Below are 16,924 nucleotides of genomic sequence, written 5' to 3' on the forward strand. Positions count from 1 at the left end.
AGTCTTTTTAAAAGATGTGATTTAAAAAAAAATTTGAATTATTGCAAGTATAAAGACTAATTCAAACCAGAATATTTCCTTTTCATTTTTTAAATAAATTTGCATTATTTATTATTTCACATCAGCTTTGATGCACTGGGATGTTTTAACATTACCCGTAGAAACCAAAACACAGAAAATCAGTTCTGCTGGAACATCTAACCACCGACTTATGAGGGTTATGTCACTGAATGAGTTAAACAAAGATAGATTTGTCACTAAAACAGTTAAAAAATATATGTTATTGTATAACTTACAGTGATTTTCATCACATATAAACCTACCACTCTGATCATATTCCTTTCCTCAAAGCTCTTAAAAGAACCAAGAACGATCCTCAATGACAGAGAACGTATGAACTGAATCATTTCTCTCTGCCTGCTTCATGCTCAGAAAGGAGTATCATGACTCATCATCGTGGGTAGTGAGACCAGACACTTTAGAAACACATTTCTCAAGTCATTAACTATAGAAATGATCCCTGAAAGTATAGTCTTAACTTTCTCATGTTGACAGAAGGAACCTCATGCTCTCACTAGAACATCTCACTCATGTTTTTACTTTTAATCATCAAACAAATACAGTCACAGCTACAAATTATCAACGTGAACGAATCACAAATATTTGTGTTCAAATCACAGTTGCTTTAAAGAACAAACATATATTTTATAATTCATTGTCTGGGTCCCAGAATGCCTTGCGCCCCAAAACTGTTGCATCGTCACATTGTTTTTGAATGAATAGTTTTTTTTTTTTAGATTAGATATCAAATCAAAATATTGCAATTATAATGATTAATCCAAACAAGAATATTTCCTGTTCTTTCTTAAATAAATTGGCATTCCTTATTATTTCACATCAGCCATCGATGCACTTACGTGTTGTTCTGACATTCACCATAGAAACCAAATCATTTCTGCATGGATGTCTAATCACAAACTTATGAGTGTTTTGTCATTGAATGAGTTAAACAAAGAAGAAAAAAATCAAAAAATCTGTCACTAAATAAACTGGTGTGAAAATAATAGGATATACTTTACTGGGAAGATTTAAATACACTTTTTAATGTTTACAAAACGCGATTCAAAACAATGACACAAGAGGGCAGTGTTTCTTTCTTAATACAGGGAAAATAACCATTTTACTCAATTTATACAATGGATTACCACAATGTTATCAATTAAAAACTAAATGGACCTAATATATTTTCATGTATATTACTATATTACCTCAATATACAGCCAAAACATTTTTGAAATCAAATTATGCACATTTTCATGTGCAGAAATCAGTTTATTTTTACATGAAGGTCCAATATTGTATCTAAAGTATTTTAGCAAACCTGGATAAATAAAACCAACGCTATATATTTACTCTGTAATTACATTTATAAAAATGCTTTCTCTGCTAGCTGCTTAAATAACAGTTACTCATTAGTTTATCACAACATTTTTTACTAGAATAAAACTAAAGTCCATTCCAACTCACCAATAAAGCAAGTTGTGGGAAAAAGTCCTGCTGAGGTTTAATCTGTATTTTCCTCAGTCATCAGCCTATTGCACATGCTCATACGCATCGATTTTATATTTTTCTACACATATCACTGAACTTTAATTACAGCTTTGTTCATTAATGTGATTAGACAATGTTTAGTGTTGATTTTGACAAAAAAACACTTAACTTTCACTTCACAAATGTTAACTTGTTGTTTTTGACGAGACACTTAACTTTTGTCCAGATTCTGTCAAAAACTTTAAATAGTCCATAGAAGAATAAACCACCTAAAGTTCAGCAATATTATGATACATGAACAACAGTCAGTTAAAATTACAAAATCAGAATTAGTGAAGGAGTCACTGTACTAATTTGGAATCAAATGACCAACGTTACCATTACATATACAACCACTACCACTCTGATCATACTCCTTTCCTCAAGATCCCTAAAAGGAACCAAGAACGATCCTCAACGACAGAGAACATATGAACTTAATCATGTCTCTCTGCCCACTTCACGCTCTGAAAGGAGTATCATAACTCATCATCGTGGATGGTGAGACCAGACACTTTAGAAACACATTTCTCAAGTCAAAAACTATAGAAATGATCCCTGAAAGTATAGTCTTAACTTGCTGATGTTGGCAGCAGGGGTGTCATTCTCAGACCAGACCATCTCACTCACGTTTTCATTTTGTTTCGTCAAATAACCACATATTCACACCTACGTATGATTAACCTAACAGAATCACTAACATTTTTGCATTTAAATCACATAAACTATGAAGAAAATACTTAGACTTGGATATTATTGCTCCACTCCCAGAATGCCTCGCGCCAAAATCTGTTACGTCATCAGATTGTTTTTGGCTAAATGGTTAAGACTTTTTAAAAGATGTGATTTAAAAAAATAAATTGAATTATTGCAAGTATAAAGACTAATTCAAACCAGAATATTTCCTTTTCATTTTTTAAATAAATTTGCATTATTTATTATTTCACATCAGCTTTGATGCACTGGGATGTTTTAACATTACCCGTAGAAACCAAAACACAGAAAATCAGTTCTGCTGGAACATCTAACCACTGACTTATGAGGATTATGTCATTGAATAAGTTAAACAAAGATAGATTTGTCACTAAAACAGTTAAAAAATATATGTTACTGTATAACTTACAGAGATTCTCATCACATATAAATCTACCACTCTGATCATACTCCTTTCCTCAAAGTTCTTAAAAGAACCAAGAACGATTCTCAATGACAGAGAACATATGAACTGAATCATTTCTCTCTGCCTGCTTCACGCTCAGAAAGGAGTATCATGAGTCATCATCATGGGTAGTGAGACCAGACACTTTAGAAACACATTTCTCAAGTCATGAACTATAGAAATGATCCCTGAAAGTACAGTCTTAACTTTCTCATGTTGACAGAAGGAACCTCATGCTCTCACTAGAACATCTCACTCATGTTTTTACTTTTAATCATCAAACAAACACAGTCACAGCTACAAATTATCAACGTGAACGAATCACAAATATTTGTGTTCAAATCACAGTTGCTTTAAAGAACAAACATATATTTTATAATTCATTGTCTGGGTCCCAGAATGCCTTGCGCCCCAAAACTGTTGCATCGTCACATTGTTTTTGAATGAATAGTTGTTTTTTTTTTTTAGATTAGATATCAAATAAAAATATTGCAATTATAATGATTAATCCAAACAAGAATATTTCCTGTTCTTTTTTAAATAAATTGGCATTCCTTATTATTTCACATCAGCCATCGATGCACTTACGTGTTGTTCTGACATTCACCATAGAAACCAAATCAGTTCTGCTGGGACGTCTAACCACAAACTTATGAGTGTTTTGTCATTGAATGAGTTAAACAAAGAAGAAAAAATCAAAAAATCTGTCACTAAATTAACTGGTGTGAAAATAATAGGATATACTTTACTGGGAAGATTTAAATACACTTTTTAATGTTTACAAAACGCGATTCAAAACAATGACACAAGAGGGCAGTGTTTCTTTCTTAATACAGGGAAAATAACCATTTTACTCAATTTATACAACGGATTACCACAATGTTATCAATTAAAAACTAAATGGACCTAATATATTTTCATGTATATTACTATATTACCTCAATATATAGCCAAAACATTTTTGAAATCAAATTATGCACATTTTCATGTGCAGAAATCAGTTTATTTTTACATGAAGGTCCAATATTGTATCTAAAGTATTTTATCAAACCTGGATAAATAAAACCAACGCTATATATTTACTCTGTAATTACATTTATAAAAATGCTTTCTCTGCTAGCTGCTTAAATAACAGTTACTCATTAGTGTATCACAACATTTTCTACTAGAATAAAACTAAAGTCCATTCCAACTCACCAATAAAGCAGTTGTGGGAAAAAGTCCTGCTGAGGTTTAATCTGTATTTTCCTCAGTCATGAGCCTATTGCACATGATCATACGCATCGATTTTCTATTTTTCTACACATATCACTGAACTTTAATTACAGCTTTGTTCATTAATGTGATTAGACAATGTTTAGTGTTGATTTTGACAAAAAAACACTTAACATTGACTTGACAAATGTTAATTTGTTATTTTTGACAAGACACTTAAATTTTGTCGACATTCTGTCAAAAACTAACTAAATAATCCATAGAAGAAAAGAAAAAACACCTAAAAGTCAGCAATTTGATGATACATGAGCTTTAGTTATTATTAAATACTAAATCAGGATTAGTGAGACAGGCTTTGTATTAAATGAGTAACATTGTCATCACTTACACAACTACTACCACTCTGATCATACTCCTTTCCTCAAGGTTCCTAAAAGGAACCAAGAACAATCCTCAATGACAGAGAACATATGAACTGAATCATTTCTCTCTGCCTGCTTCACGCTCAGAAAGGAGTATCATAACTCATCATCGTGGGTAGTGAGACCAGACACTTTAGAAACACATTTCTCAAGTCATGAACTATAGAAATGATCCCTGAAAGTATAGTCTTAACTTTCTCATGTTGACAGAAGGAACCTCATGCTCTCACTAGAACATCTCACTCATGTTTTTACTTTTAATCATCAAACAAACACAGTCACAGCTACAAATTATCAACGTGAACGAATCACAAATATTTGTGTTCAAATCACAGTTGCTTTAAAGAACAAACATATATTTTATAATTCATTGTCTGGGTCCCAGAATGCCTTGCACCCCAAAACTGTTGCATCGTCACATTGTTTTTGAATGAATAGTTGTTGTTTTTTTTTTTAGATTAGATATCAAATCAAAATATTGCAATTATAATGATTAATCCAAACAAGAATATTTCCTGTTCTTTTTTAAATAAATTGGCATTCCTTATTATTTCACATCAGCCATCGATGCACTTACGTGTTGTTCTGACATTCACCATAGAAACCAAATCAGTTCTGCTGGGACGTCTAATCACAAACTTATGAGTGTTTTGTCATTGAATGAGTTAAACAAAGAAGAAAAAAATCAAAAAATCTGTCACTAAATTAACTGGTGTGAAAATAATAGGATATACTTTACTGGGAAGATTTAAATACACTTTTTAATGTTTACAAAACGCGATTCAAAACAATGACACAAGAGGGCAGTGTTTCTTTCTTAATACAGGGAAAATAACCATTTTACTCAATTTATACAACGGATTACCACAATGTTATCAATTAAAAACTAAATGGACCTAATATATTTTCATGTATATTACTATATTACCTCAATATACAGCCAAAACATTTTTGAAATCAAATTATGCACATTTTCATGTGCAGAAATCAGTTTATTTTTACATGAAGGTCCAATATTGTATCTAAAGTATTTTAGCAAACCTGGATAAATAAAACCAACGCTATATATTTACTCTGTAATTACATTCATAAAAATGCTTTCTCTGCTAGCTGCTTAAATAACAGTTACTCATTAGTTTATCACAACATTTTCTACTAGAATAAAACTAAAGTCCATTCCAACTCACCAATAAAGCAAGTTGTGGGAAAAAGTTCTGCTGAGGTTTAATCTGTATTTTCCTCAGTCATGAGCCTATTGCACATGCTCATACGCATCGATTTTCTATTTCTCTACACATATCACTGAACTTTAATTACAGCTTTGTTCATTAATGTGATTAGACAATGTTTAGTGTTGATTTTGACAAAAAAACACTTAACTTTGACTTCATAAATGTTAACTTGTTGTTTTTGACGAGACACTTAACTTTTGTCCAGATTCTGTCTAAAACTTTAAATAGTCCATAGAAGAATAAACCACCTAAAGTTCAGCAATATTATGATACATGAACAACAGTCAGTTAAAATTACAAAATCAAAATTAGTGAAAAAGTCACTGTACTAATTTGGTATCAAATGACCAACGTTACCATTACATATACAACCACTACCACTCTGATCATACTCCTTTCCTCAAGGTCCCTAAAAGGAACCAAGAACGATCCTCAACGACAGAGAACATATGAACGTAATCATGTCTCTCTGCCCACTTCACGCTCAGAAAGGAGTATCATAACTCATCATCGTGGATGGTGAGACCAGACACTTTAGAAACACATTTCTCAAGTCAAAAACTATAGAAATGATCCCTGAAAGTATAGTCTTAACTTCCTGATATTGGCAGCAGGGGTGTCATTCTCAGACCAGACCATCTCACTCACATTTTCATTTTGTTTCGTCAAATAACCACACATTCACACCTACATATGATTAACCTAACAGAATCACTAACATTTTTGCATTTAAATCACATAAACTATGAAGAAAATACTTAGACTTGGATATTATTGCTCCACTCCCAGAATGCCTCGCGCCAAAATCTGTTACGTCATCAGATTGTTTTTGGCTAAATGGTTAAGTCTTTTTAAAAGATGTGATTTAAAAAAAAATTTGAATTATTGCAAGTATAAAGACTAATTCAAACCAGAATATTTCCTTTTCATTTTTTAAATACATTTGCATTATTTATTATTTCACATCAGCTTTGATGCACTGGGATGTTTTAACATTACCCGTAGAAACCAAAACACAGAAAATCAGTTCTGCTGGAACATCTAACCACCAACTTATGAGGGTTATGTCATTGAATAAGTTAAACAAAGATAGATTTGTCACTAATACAGTTAAAAAATATATGTTATTGTATAACTTACAGTGATTTTCATCACATATAATTCTACCACTCTGATCATATTCCTTTCCTCAAAGTTCTTAAAAGAACCAAGAACAATCCTCAATCATTTCTCTCTGCCTGCTTCACGCTCAGAATGGAGTATCATGAGTCATCATCGTGGGTAGTGAGACCAGACACTTTAGAAACACATTTCTCAAGTCATGAACTATAGAAATGATCCCTGAAAGTATAGTCTTAACTTTCTCATGTTGACAGAAGGAACCTCATGCTCTCACTAGAACATCTCACTCATGTTTTTACTTTTAATCATCAAACAAACACAGTCACAGCTACAAATTATCAACGTGAACGAATCACAAATATTTGTGTTCAAATCACAGTTGCTTTAAAGGACAAACATATATTTTATAATTCATTGTCTGGGTCCCAGAATGCCTTGCGCCCCAAAACTGTTGCATCGTCACATTGTTTTTGAATGAATAGTTGTTTTTTTTAGATTAGATATCAAATCAAAATATTGCAATTATAATGATTAATCCAAACAAGAATATTTCCTGTTCTTTCTTAAATAAATTGGCATTCCTTACTGTTTCACATCAGCCATCGATGCACTTACGTGTTGTTCTGACATTCACCATAGAAACCAAATCAGTTCTGCTGGGACGTCTAATCACAAACTTATGAGAGTTTTGTCATTGAATGAGTTAAACAAAGAAGAAAAAATCAAAAAAATCTGTCACTAAATTAACTGGTGTGAAACTAATAGGATATACTTTACTGGGAAGATTTAAATACACTTTTTAATGTTTACAAAACGCGATTCAAAACAATGACACAAGAGGGCAGTGTTTCTTTCTTAATACAGGGAAAATAACCATTTTACTCAATTTATACAATGGATTACCACAATGTTATCAATTAAAAACTAAATGAACCTAATATATTTTCATGTATATTACTATATTACCTCAATATACAGCCAAAACATTTTTGAAATCAAATTATGCACATTTTAATGTGCAGAAATCAGTTTATTTTTACATGAAGGTCCAATATTGTATCTAAAGTATTTTAGCAAACCTGGATAAATAAAACCAACGCTATATATTTACTCTGTAATTACATTTATAAAAATGCTTTCTCTGCTAGCTGCTTAAATAACAGTTACTCATTAGTTTATCACAACATTTTCTACTAGAATAAAACTAAAGTCCATTCCAACTCACCAATAAAGCAGTTGTGGGAAAAAGTCCTGCTGAGGTTTAATCTGTATTTTCCTCAGTCATGAGCCTATTGCACATGCTCATACGCATCGATTTTATATTTTTCTACATATAACACTGAACTTTAATTACAGCTTTGTTCATTAATGTGATTAGACAATGTTTAGTGTTGATTTTGACAAAAAAACACTTAACTTTGACTTCACAAATGTTAACTTGTTGTTTTTGACGAGACACTTAACTTTTGTCCAAATTCTGTCAAAAACTTTAAATAGTCCATAGAAGAATAAACCACCTAAAGTTCAGCAATATTATGATACATGAACAACAGTCAGTTAAAATTACAAAATCAAAATTAGTGAAGGAGTCACTGTACTAATTCAGAATCAAATGACCAACGTTACCATTACATATACAACCACTACCACTCTGATCATACTCCTTTCCTCAAGGTCCCTAAAAGGAACCAAGAACGATCCTCAACGACAGAGAACATTTGAACGTAATCATTTCTCTCTGCCCACTTCACTCTCAGAAAGGAGTATCATAACTCATCATCGTGGGTAGTGAGACCAGACACTTTAGAAACACATTTCTCAAGTCATGAACTATAGAAATGATCCCTGAAAGTAGTCTTAACTTTCTCATGTTGACAGAAGGAACCTCATGCTCTCACTAGAACATCTCACTCATGTTTTTACTTTTAATCATCAAACAAACACAGTCACCGCTACAAATTATCAACGTGAACGAATCACAAATATTTGTGTTCAAATCACAGTTGCTTTAAAGAACAAACATATATTTTATAATTCATTGTCTGGGTCCCAGAATGCCTTGCGCCCCAAAACTGTTGCATCGTCACATTGTTTTTGAATGAATAGTTGTTGTTTTTTTTTAGATTAGATATCAAATCAAAATATTGCAATTATAATGATTAATTCAAACAAGAATATTTCCTGTTCTTTTTTAAATAAATTGGCATTCCTTATTGTTTCACATCAGCCATCGATGCACTTACGTGTTGTTCTGACATTCACCATAGAAACCAAATCAGTTCTGCATGGATGTCTAGCCACCTACTTATGAGAGTTTTGTCATTGAATGAGTTAAACAAAGAAGAAAAAATCAAAAAAATCTGTCACTAAATTAACTGGTGTGAAAATAATAGGATATACTTTACTGGGAAGATTTAAATACACTTTTTAATGTTTACAAAACGCGATTCAAAACAATGACACAAGAGGGCAGTGTTTCTTTCTTAATACAGGGAAAATAACCATTTTACTCAATTTATACAACGGATTACCACAATGTTATCAATTAAAAACTAAATTGACCTAATATATTTTCATGTATATTACTATATTACCTCAATATACAGCCAAAACATTTTTGAAATCAAATTATGCACATTTTCATGTGCAGAAATCAGTTTATTTTTACATGAAGGTCCAATATTGTATCTAAAGTATTTTAGCAAACCTGGATAAATAAAACCAACGCTATATATTTACTCTGTAATTACATTTATAAAAATGCTTTCTCTGCTAGCTGCTTAAATAACAGTTACTCATTAGTTTATCACAACATTTTCTACTAGAATAAAACTAAAGTCCATTCCAACTCACCAATAAAGCAGTTGTGGGAAAAAGTCCTGCTGAGGTTTAATCTGTATTTTCCTCAGTCATGAGCCTATTGCACATGATCATACGCATCGATTTTCTATTTTTCTACACATATCACTGAACTTTAATTACAGCTTTGTTCATTAATGTGATTAGACAATGTTTAGTGTTGATTTTGACAAAAAAACACTTAACTTTGACTTCACAAATGTTAACTTGTTGTTTTTGACGAGACACTTAACTTTAGTCCAGATTCTGTCAAAAACTTTAAATAGTCCATAGAAGAATAAACCACCAAAAGTTCAGCAATATTATGATACAGTTAAAATTACAAAATCAAAATTAGTGAAGGAGTCACTGTACTAATTTGGAATCAAATGACCAACGTTACCATTACAGATACAACCACTACCACTCTGAACATACTCCTTTCCTCAAGGTCCCTAAAAGGAACCAAGAACGATCCTCAACGATAGAGAACATATGAAACGTAATCATGTCTCTCTGTCCACTTCACGCTCAGAAAGGAGTATCATAACTCATCATCGTGGATGGTGAGACCAGACACTTTAGAAACACATTTCTCAAGTCAAAAACTATAGAAATGATCCCTGAAAGTATAGTCTTAACTTCCTGATGTTGGCAGCAGGGGTGTCATTCTCAGACCAGACCATCTCACTCACGTTTTCATTTTGTTTCGTCAAATAACCACACATTCACACCTACGTATGATTAACCTAACAGAATCACTAACATTTTTGCATTTAAATCACATAAACTATGAAGAAAATACTTAGACTTGGATATTATTGCTCCACTCCCAGATTGCCTCGCGCCAAAATCTGTTACGTCATCAGATTGTTTTTGGCTAAATGGTTAAGTCTTTTTAAAAGATGTGATTTAAAAAAAAAATTGAATTATTGCAAGTATAAAGACTAATTCAAACCAGAATATTTCCTTTTCATTCTTTCAATAAATTCGCATTATTTATTATTTCACATCAGCTTTGATGCACTGGGATGTTTTAACATTACCCGTAGAAACCAAAACGCAGAAACTCAGTTCTGCTGGAACATCTAACCACTGACTTACGAGGGTTATGTTATTAAATAAGTTAAACAAAGACAGATTTGTCACTAAAACATTTAAAAAATGTATGTTACCTTCCAGTAATTTTCATCACATATAAATCTACCACTCTGATCATACTCCTTTCCTCAAAGTTCCTAAAAAGAACCAAGAACGATCCTCAATGACAGAGAACATATGAACTGAATCATTTCTCTCTGCCTGCTTCACGCTCAGAAAGGAATATCATAACTCATCATCGTGGGTAGTGAGACCAGACACTTTAGAAACACATTTCTCAAGTCAAAAACTATAGAAATGATCCCTGAAAGTACAGTCTTAACTTTCTCATGTTGACAGAAGGAACCTCATGCTCTCACTAGAACATCTCACTCATGGTTTTACTTTTAATCATCAAACAAACACAGTCACAGCTACAAATTATCAACGTGAGAGAATCACAAATATTTGTGTTCAAATCACAGTTGCTTTAAAGAACAAACATATATTTTATAATTCATTGTCTGGGTCCCAGAATGCCTTTCGCCCCAAAACTGTTGCATCGTCACATTGTTTTTGACTGAATAGTTGTTTTTTTTTTAGATTAGATATCAAATCAAAATATTGCAATTATAATGATTAATCCAAACAAGAACATTTCCTGTTCTTTTTTAAATAAATTGGCATTCCTTATTGTTTCACATCAGCCATCGATGCACTTACGTGTTGTTCTCACATTCACCATAGAAACCAAATCAGTTCTGCTGGGACGTCTAACCACAAACTTATGAGTGTTTTGTCATTGAATGAGTTAAACAAAGAAGAAAAAATCAAAAAATCTGTCACTAAATTAACTGGTGTGAAAATAATAGGATATACTTTACTGGGAAGATTTAAATACTCCTTTTAATGTTTACAAAACGCGATTCAAAACAATGACACAAGAGGGCAGTGTTTCTTTCTTAATACAGGGAAAATAACCATTTTACTCAATTTATACAACGGATTACCACAATGTTATCAATTAAAAACTAAATGGACCTAATATATTTTCATGTATATTACTATATTACCTCAATATACAGCCAAAACATTTTTGAAATCAAATTATGCACATTTTCATGTGCAGAAATCAGTTTATTTTTACATGAAGGTCCAATATTGTATCTAAAGTATTTTAGCAAACCTGGATAAATAAAACCAACGCTATATATTTACTCTGTAAATACATTTATAAAAATGCTTTCTCTGCTAGCTGCTTAAATAACAGTTACTCATTAGTTTATCACAACATTTTCTACTAGAATAAAACTAAAGTCCATTCCAACTCACCAATAAAGCAAGTTGTGGGAAAAAGTCCTGCTGAGGTTTAATCTGTATTTTCCTCAGTCATGAGCCTATTGCACATGATCATACACATCGATTTTCTATTTTTCTACACATATCACTGAACTTTAATTACAGCTTTGTTCATTAATGTGATTAGACAATGTTTAGTGTTGATTTTGACAAAAAAACACTTAACTTTGACTTCACAAATGTTAACTTGTTGTTTTTGACAAGACACTTAACTTTTGTCCAGATTCGTTCTAACACTTTAAATAGTCCATAGAAGAAATAACCACCCAAAGTTCAGCAATATAATGATACATGAACATCAGTCAATAAAAAGTATAAAATCAGAATTTATAAAGGAGTCACTGTACTAATTTAGAATCAAACGACCTACATTACCATTACATATACAACCACTACCACTCTGATCATACTCCTTTCCTCAAGGTCCCTAAAAGGAACTAAGAACAATCCTCAACGACAGAGAACATATGAATTTAATCATGTCTCTCTGCCCACTTCACGCTCAGAAAGGAGTATCATAACTCATCATCGTGGATGGTGAGACCAGACACTTTAGAAACACATTTCTCAAGTCAAAAACTATAGAAATGATCCCTGAAAGTATAGTCTTAACTTCCTGTTGTTGGCAGCAGGGGTGTCATTCTCAGACCAGACCATCTCACTCACGTTTTCATTTTGTTTCGTCAAATAACCACACATTCACACCTACATATGATTAACCTAACAGAATCACTAACATTTTTGCATTTAAATCACATAAACTATGAAGAAAATACTTAGACTTGGATATTATTGCTCCACTCCCAGATTGCCTCGCGCCAAAATCTGTTACGTCATCAGATTGTTTTTGGCTAAATGGTTAAGTCTTTTTAAAAGATGTGATTTAAAAAAAAAATTGAATTATTGCAAGTATAAAGACTAATTTAAAGTGGGATATTTCCTTTTCATTCTTTCAATAAATTCGCATTATTTATTATTTCACATCAGCTTTGATGCACTGGGATGTTTTAACATTACCCGTAGAAACCAAAACGCAGAAACTCAGTTCTGCTGGAACATCTAACCACTGACTTATGAGGGTTATGTTATTAAATGAGTTAAATAAAGATAGATTTGTCACTAAAACTGTTAAAAAATATATGTTATTGTATAACTTACAGTGATTTTCATCACATATAAATCTACCACTCTGATCATACTCCTTTCCTCAAAGTTCTTAAAAGAACCAAGAACAATCCTCAATGACAGAGAACATATGAACTGAATCATTTCTCTCTGCCTGCTTCACGCTCAGAAAGGAGTATCATGACTCATCATCGTGGATGGTGAGACCAGACACTTTAGAAACACATTTCTCAAGTCATGAACTATAGAAATGATCCCTGAAAGTATAGTCTTAACTTTCTCATGTTGACAGAAGGAACCTCATGCTCTCACTAGAACATCTCACTCATGTTTTTACTTTTAATCATCAAACAAACACAGTCACAGCTACAAATTATCAACGTGAACGAATCACAAATATTTGTTTTCAAATCACAGTTGCTTTAAAGAACAAACATATATTTTATAATTCATTGTCTGGGTCCCAGAATGCCTTGCGCCCCAAAACTGTTGCATCGTCACATTGTTTTTGAATGAATAGTTGTTGTTTTTTTTTAGATTAGATATCAAATCAAAATATTGCAATTATAATGATTAATTCAAACAAGAATATTTCCTGTTCTTATTTAAATAAATTGGCATTCCTTATTGTTTCACATCAGCCATCGATGCACTTACGTGTTGTTCTGACATTCACCATAGAAACCAAATCAGTTCTGCTGGGACGTCTAATCACAAACTTATGTAGGGCTGCAACTATCGAATAATTTTGGAATCGAGTATTCTGTCGATTTTTCCATCGATTAATCGAGTAATCAAATAAATTACACTTTTGTGCTTTTAAATAACTATATCAATAGTGTGTAATGCAACATGAAAGGCCTCTTAAAATGAGCATGCAATTGACTGTTATTCCTCTCAAAAAGCGTTTTTATTTAAACTCAACACTTCACGCTTAACAATTGGCTCCAAAACTAAGCCTGTTTAACAAATCTTTCTGTGAAAGCCCATTTGAGGACAAAAAATAAATAACAAAAAATGTACAGGTACAAAACAGAAAAAAAAGAGAACTTGCATGTGCAAGCCTTTAAACGAGCAAATGGTGGTTGGGAGAGTATTTAGGGGTTTATCCACTGCAGTCAAACTAGACGCTCATTGGATAAATGCTCGGTTATGACGCACTTAGTCCCGCCCATCGGACGCCGGGCTTCACAGGAGGTCTATGGAGCAGTGGGCTGGATCTGTCCGTTCCGGACGCTGGAATAATGGATGATGATTGGATGATCTGTCTCAGGCTAATTCAATTTTGATTGACAGCGAAATGAGCCAATCAGAGAGTATGACGTTGTAAGCACACAGGCGGGTTTTTCAAATATTTCAGTCCGTTGCTCTGTGTTGACACGGAGACTTTGCTGATCCTCTCATAGCGAATCAACTTCTGACAAACCTAGTGTCTGTTTTTGGTGTTTGTGGAGACTGTTACTGCTTGTGTTGTGAGACTTTTCACCAAACACTCACACTCCAGCGCGCAGCAGTAGCTGCTGCGTGCGCGCGCGCGCGTGCGTGTGTGATAATCTACAAATAGTTGTTGACAACAAAATGTGAATTCTACTAGAATTCACATTTAAATAAACAGATACATTTTCTGAAGTAGGCAGAAAATGAGCTTCTCCTCCATGAAAGACCAGCAGCCGCCACTGGTGTGTGTGTGTGCTCGCGCGCGCGTGCATGTGCCCGCGAGCGGAGTTTGCGGTGAGGAGGGATAAATTAATGAGATTTTGGTGCATTTTCTCTCTCGTTATTTGTCATGCCTTGTTGGCACTGTCAGCTCATGACAGGCTATTAATAATTACAAGCACTGCACAAATATTCTGAAAAGCGATAGTGTCAGTTAGTAATCGTAAAAATACGTTACCTTGTTGACGGGCCGAGTCCGCTCGGAGAAGCACTGTTAACGTGGGGGTGCTTTCTATTCAGGTGCTGCAGCATCGAGGATGTACTGTTATGGTACGCCAGGTCCGTTTTGCAGTAAATACACTGCACCATGTTGTCCGCTTTACGCAGCGTAAAATGATTCCACACCTTGGACATTTTCTGTCTTTTAAAAGAACTTCTTTCATTTTCGGCCATTGTTTGTGTGTGAGCAAAATAAATACCGCCACTTGTTAAATGCGCGTCAGTATTACAGTCCGTGTGAAACAATGATCTCGGAGCTGCGGAGTGGTCTTCAAAGCGGGAGTGATACCATGGCAACGTGAATTAAAAGAAGCCTCGAGGCAGAAAATTTGCCTCGAGGCTTTTTTGTATTCGAATTACTCGAGTTACTCGAGGAATCGTTTCAGCCCTAAACTTATGAGTGTTTTGTCATTGAATGAGTTAAACAAAGAAGAAAAAATCAAAAAATCTGTCACTAAATTAACTGGTGTGAAAATAATAGGATATACTTTACTGGGAAGATTTAAATACACTTTTTAATGTTTAAAAAACGCGATTCAAAACAATGACACAAGAGGGCAGTGTTTCTTTCTTAATACAGGGAAAATAACCATTTTACTCAATTTATACAACGGATTACCACTATGTTATCAATTAAAAACTAAATGGACCTAATATATTTTCATGTATATTACTATATTACCTCAATATACAGCCAAAACATTTTTGAAATCAAATTAGGCACATTTTCATGTGCAGAAATCAGTTTATTTTTACATGAAGGTCCAATATTGTATCTAAAGTATTTTAGCAAACCTGGATAAATCAAACCAACGCTATATATTTACTCTGTAATTACATTTATAAAAATGCTTTCTCTGCTAGCTGCTTAAATAACAGTTACTCATTAGTTTATCACAACATTTTCTACTAGAATAAAACTAAAGTCCATTCCAACTCACCAATAAAGCAGTTGTGGGAAAAAGTCCTGCTGAGGTTTAATCTGTATTTTCCTCAGTCAGGAGCCTATTGCACATGCTCATACGCATCGATTTTATATTTTTCTACACATATCACTGAACTTTAATTACAGCTTTGTTCATTAATGTGATTAGACAATGTTTAGTGTTGATTTTGACAAAAAAACACTTAACTTTGACTTCACAAATGTTAACTTGTTGTTTTTGACGAGACACTTAACTTTTGTCCAGATTCTGTCAAAAACTTTAAATAGTCCATAGAAGAATAAACCACCTAAAGTTCCGCAATATTATGATACATGAACAACAGTCAGTTAAAATTACAAAATCAAAATTAGTGAAGGAGTCACTGTACTAATTTGGAATCAAATGACCAACATTATTATTACATATACAACCACTACCACTCTGATCATACTCCTTTCCTCAAGGTCCCTAAAAGGAACCAAGAACGATCCTCAATGACAGAGAACATATAAACGTAATCATTTCTCTCTGCCCACTTCACGCTCAGAAAGGAGTATCATAACTCATCATCGTGGATGGTGAGACCAGACACTTTAGAAACACATTTCTCAAGTCAAAAACTATAGAAATGATCCCTGAAAGTATAGTCTTAACTTCCTGATGTTGGCAGCAGGGGTGTCATTCTCAGACCAGACCATCTCACTCACGTTTTCATTTTGTTTCGTCAAATAACCACACATTCACACCTACGTATGATTAACCTAACAGAATCACTAACATTTTTGCATTTAAATCACATAAACTATGAAGAAAATACTTAGACTTGGATATTATTGCTCCACTCCCAGAATGCCTCGCGCCAAAATCTGTTACGTCATCAGATTGTTTTTGGCTAAATGGTTAAGTCTTTTTAAAAGATGT

The 16,924-nt window shown here is 33.2% G+C and overlaps 11 non-coding genes and 1 pseudogene across 11 annotated transcripts; all 12 read right to left on the reverse strand.

Annotated features, from left to right (window-relative positions):
- Positions 1 to 321: 321 nt before the first annotated feature.
- LOC114472632 (small nucleolar RNA U3) lies at positions 322 to 536 on the reverse strand. Its single transcript, XR_003675162.1, has one exon. It is a non-coding gene; the product is annotated as a small nucleolar RNA U3 (small nucleolar RNA).
- Positions 537 to 1,948: 1,412 nt separating this feature from the next.
- LOC114472542 (small nucleolar RNA U3) lies at positions 1,949 to 2,164 on the reverse strand. The gene has a single exon (XR_003675142.1). It is a non-coding gene; the product is annotated as a small nucleolar RNA U3 (small nucleolar RNA).
- A 574-nt stretch (positions 2,165 to 2,738) lies between these two features.
- Positions 2,739 to 2,953, reverse strand: LOC114472620 (small nucleolar RNA U3). Its single transcript, XR_003675157.1, has one exon. It is a non-coding gene; the product is annotated as a small nucleolar RNA U3 (small nucleolar RNA).
- A 1,408-nt stretch (positions 2,954 to 4,361) lies between these two features.
- Positions 4,362 to 4,577, reverse strand: LOC114472471 (small nucleolar RNA U3). Its single transcript, XR_003675114.1, has one exon. It is a non-coding gene; the product is annotated as a small nucleolar RNA U3 (small nucleolar RNA).
- A 1,417-nt stretch (positions 4,578 to 5,994) lies between these two features.
- On the reverse strand, positions 5,995 to 6,210 carry LOC114472482 (small nucleolar RNA U3). Its single transcript, XR_003675119.1, has one exon. It is a non-coding gene; the product is annotated as a small nucleolar RNA U3 (small nucleolar RNA).
- Positions 6,211 to 6,783: 573 nt separating this feature from the next.
- Positions 6,784 to 6,975, reverse strand: LOC114472663 (uncharacterized; annotated as a pseudogene).
- Positions 6,976 to 8,385: 1,410 nt separating this feature from the next.
- LOC114472657 (small nucleolar RNA U3) lies at positions 8,386 to 8,599 on the reverse strand. The gene has a single exon (XR_003675167.1). It is a non-coding gene; the product is annotated as a small nucleolar RNA U3 (small nucleolar RNA).
- A 1,401-nt stretch (positions 8,600 to 10,000) lies between these two features.
- LOC114472555 (small nucleolar RNA U3) lies at positions 10,001 to 10,217 on the reverse strand. Its single transcript, XR_003675145.1, has one exon. It is a non-coding gene; the product is annotated as a small nucleolar RNA U3 (small nucleolar RNA).
- Positions 10,218 to 10,783: 566 nt separating this feature from the next.
- LOC114472489 (small nucleolar RNA U3) lies at positions 10,784 to 10,999 on the reverse strand. The gene has a single exon (XR_003675121.1). It is a non-coding gene; the product is annotated as a small nucleolar RNA U3 (small nucleolar RNA).
- Positions 11,000 to 12,411: 1,412 nt separating this feature from the next.
- On the reverse strand, positions 12,412 to 12,627 carry LOC114472582 (small nucleolar RNA U3). The gene has a single exon (XR_003675148.1). It is a non-coding gene; the product is annotated as a small nucleolar RNA U3 (small nucleolar RNA).
- Positions 12,628 to 13,200: 573 nt separating this feature from the next.
- On the reverse strand, positions 13,201 to 13,415 carry LOC114472502 (small nucleolar RNA U3). The gene has a single exon (XR_003675129.1). It is a non-coding gene; the product is annotated as a small nucleolar RNA U3 (small nucleolar RNA).
- A 3,023-nt stretch (positions 13,416 to 16,438) lies between these two features.
- Positions 16,439 to 16,654, reverse strand: LOC114472483 (small nucleolar RNA U3). The gene has a single exon (XR_003675120.1). It is a non-coding gene; the product is annotated as a small nucleolar RNA U3 (small nucleolar RNA).
- Positions 16,655 to 16,924: the final 270 nt, after the last annotated feature.

Source organism: Gouania willdenowi, chromosome 1 (genome assembly GCF_900634775.1).
Source record: "Gouania willdenowi chromosome 1, fGouWil2.1, whole genome shotgun sequence".
Lineage (NCBI taxonomy): Eukaryota > Metazoa > Chordata > Actinopteri > Blenniiformes > Gobiesocidae > Gouania > Gouania willdenowi.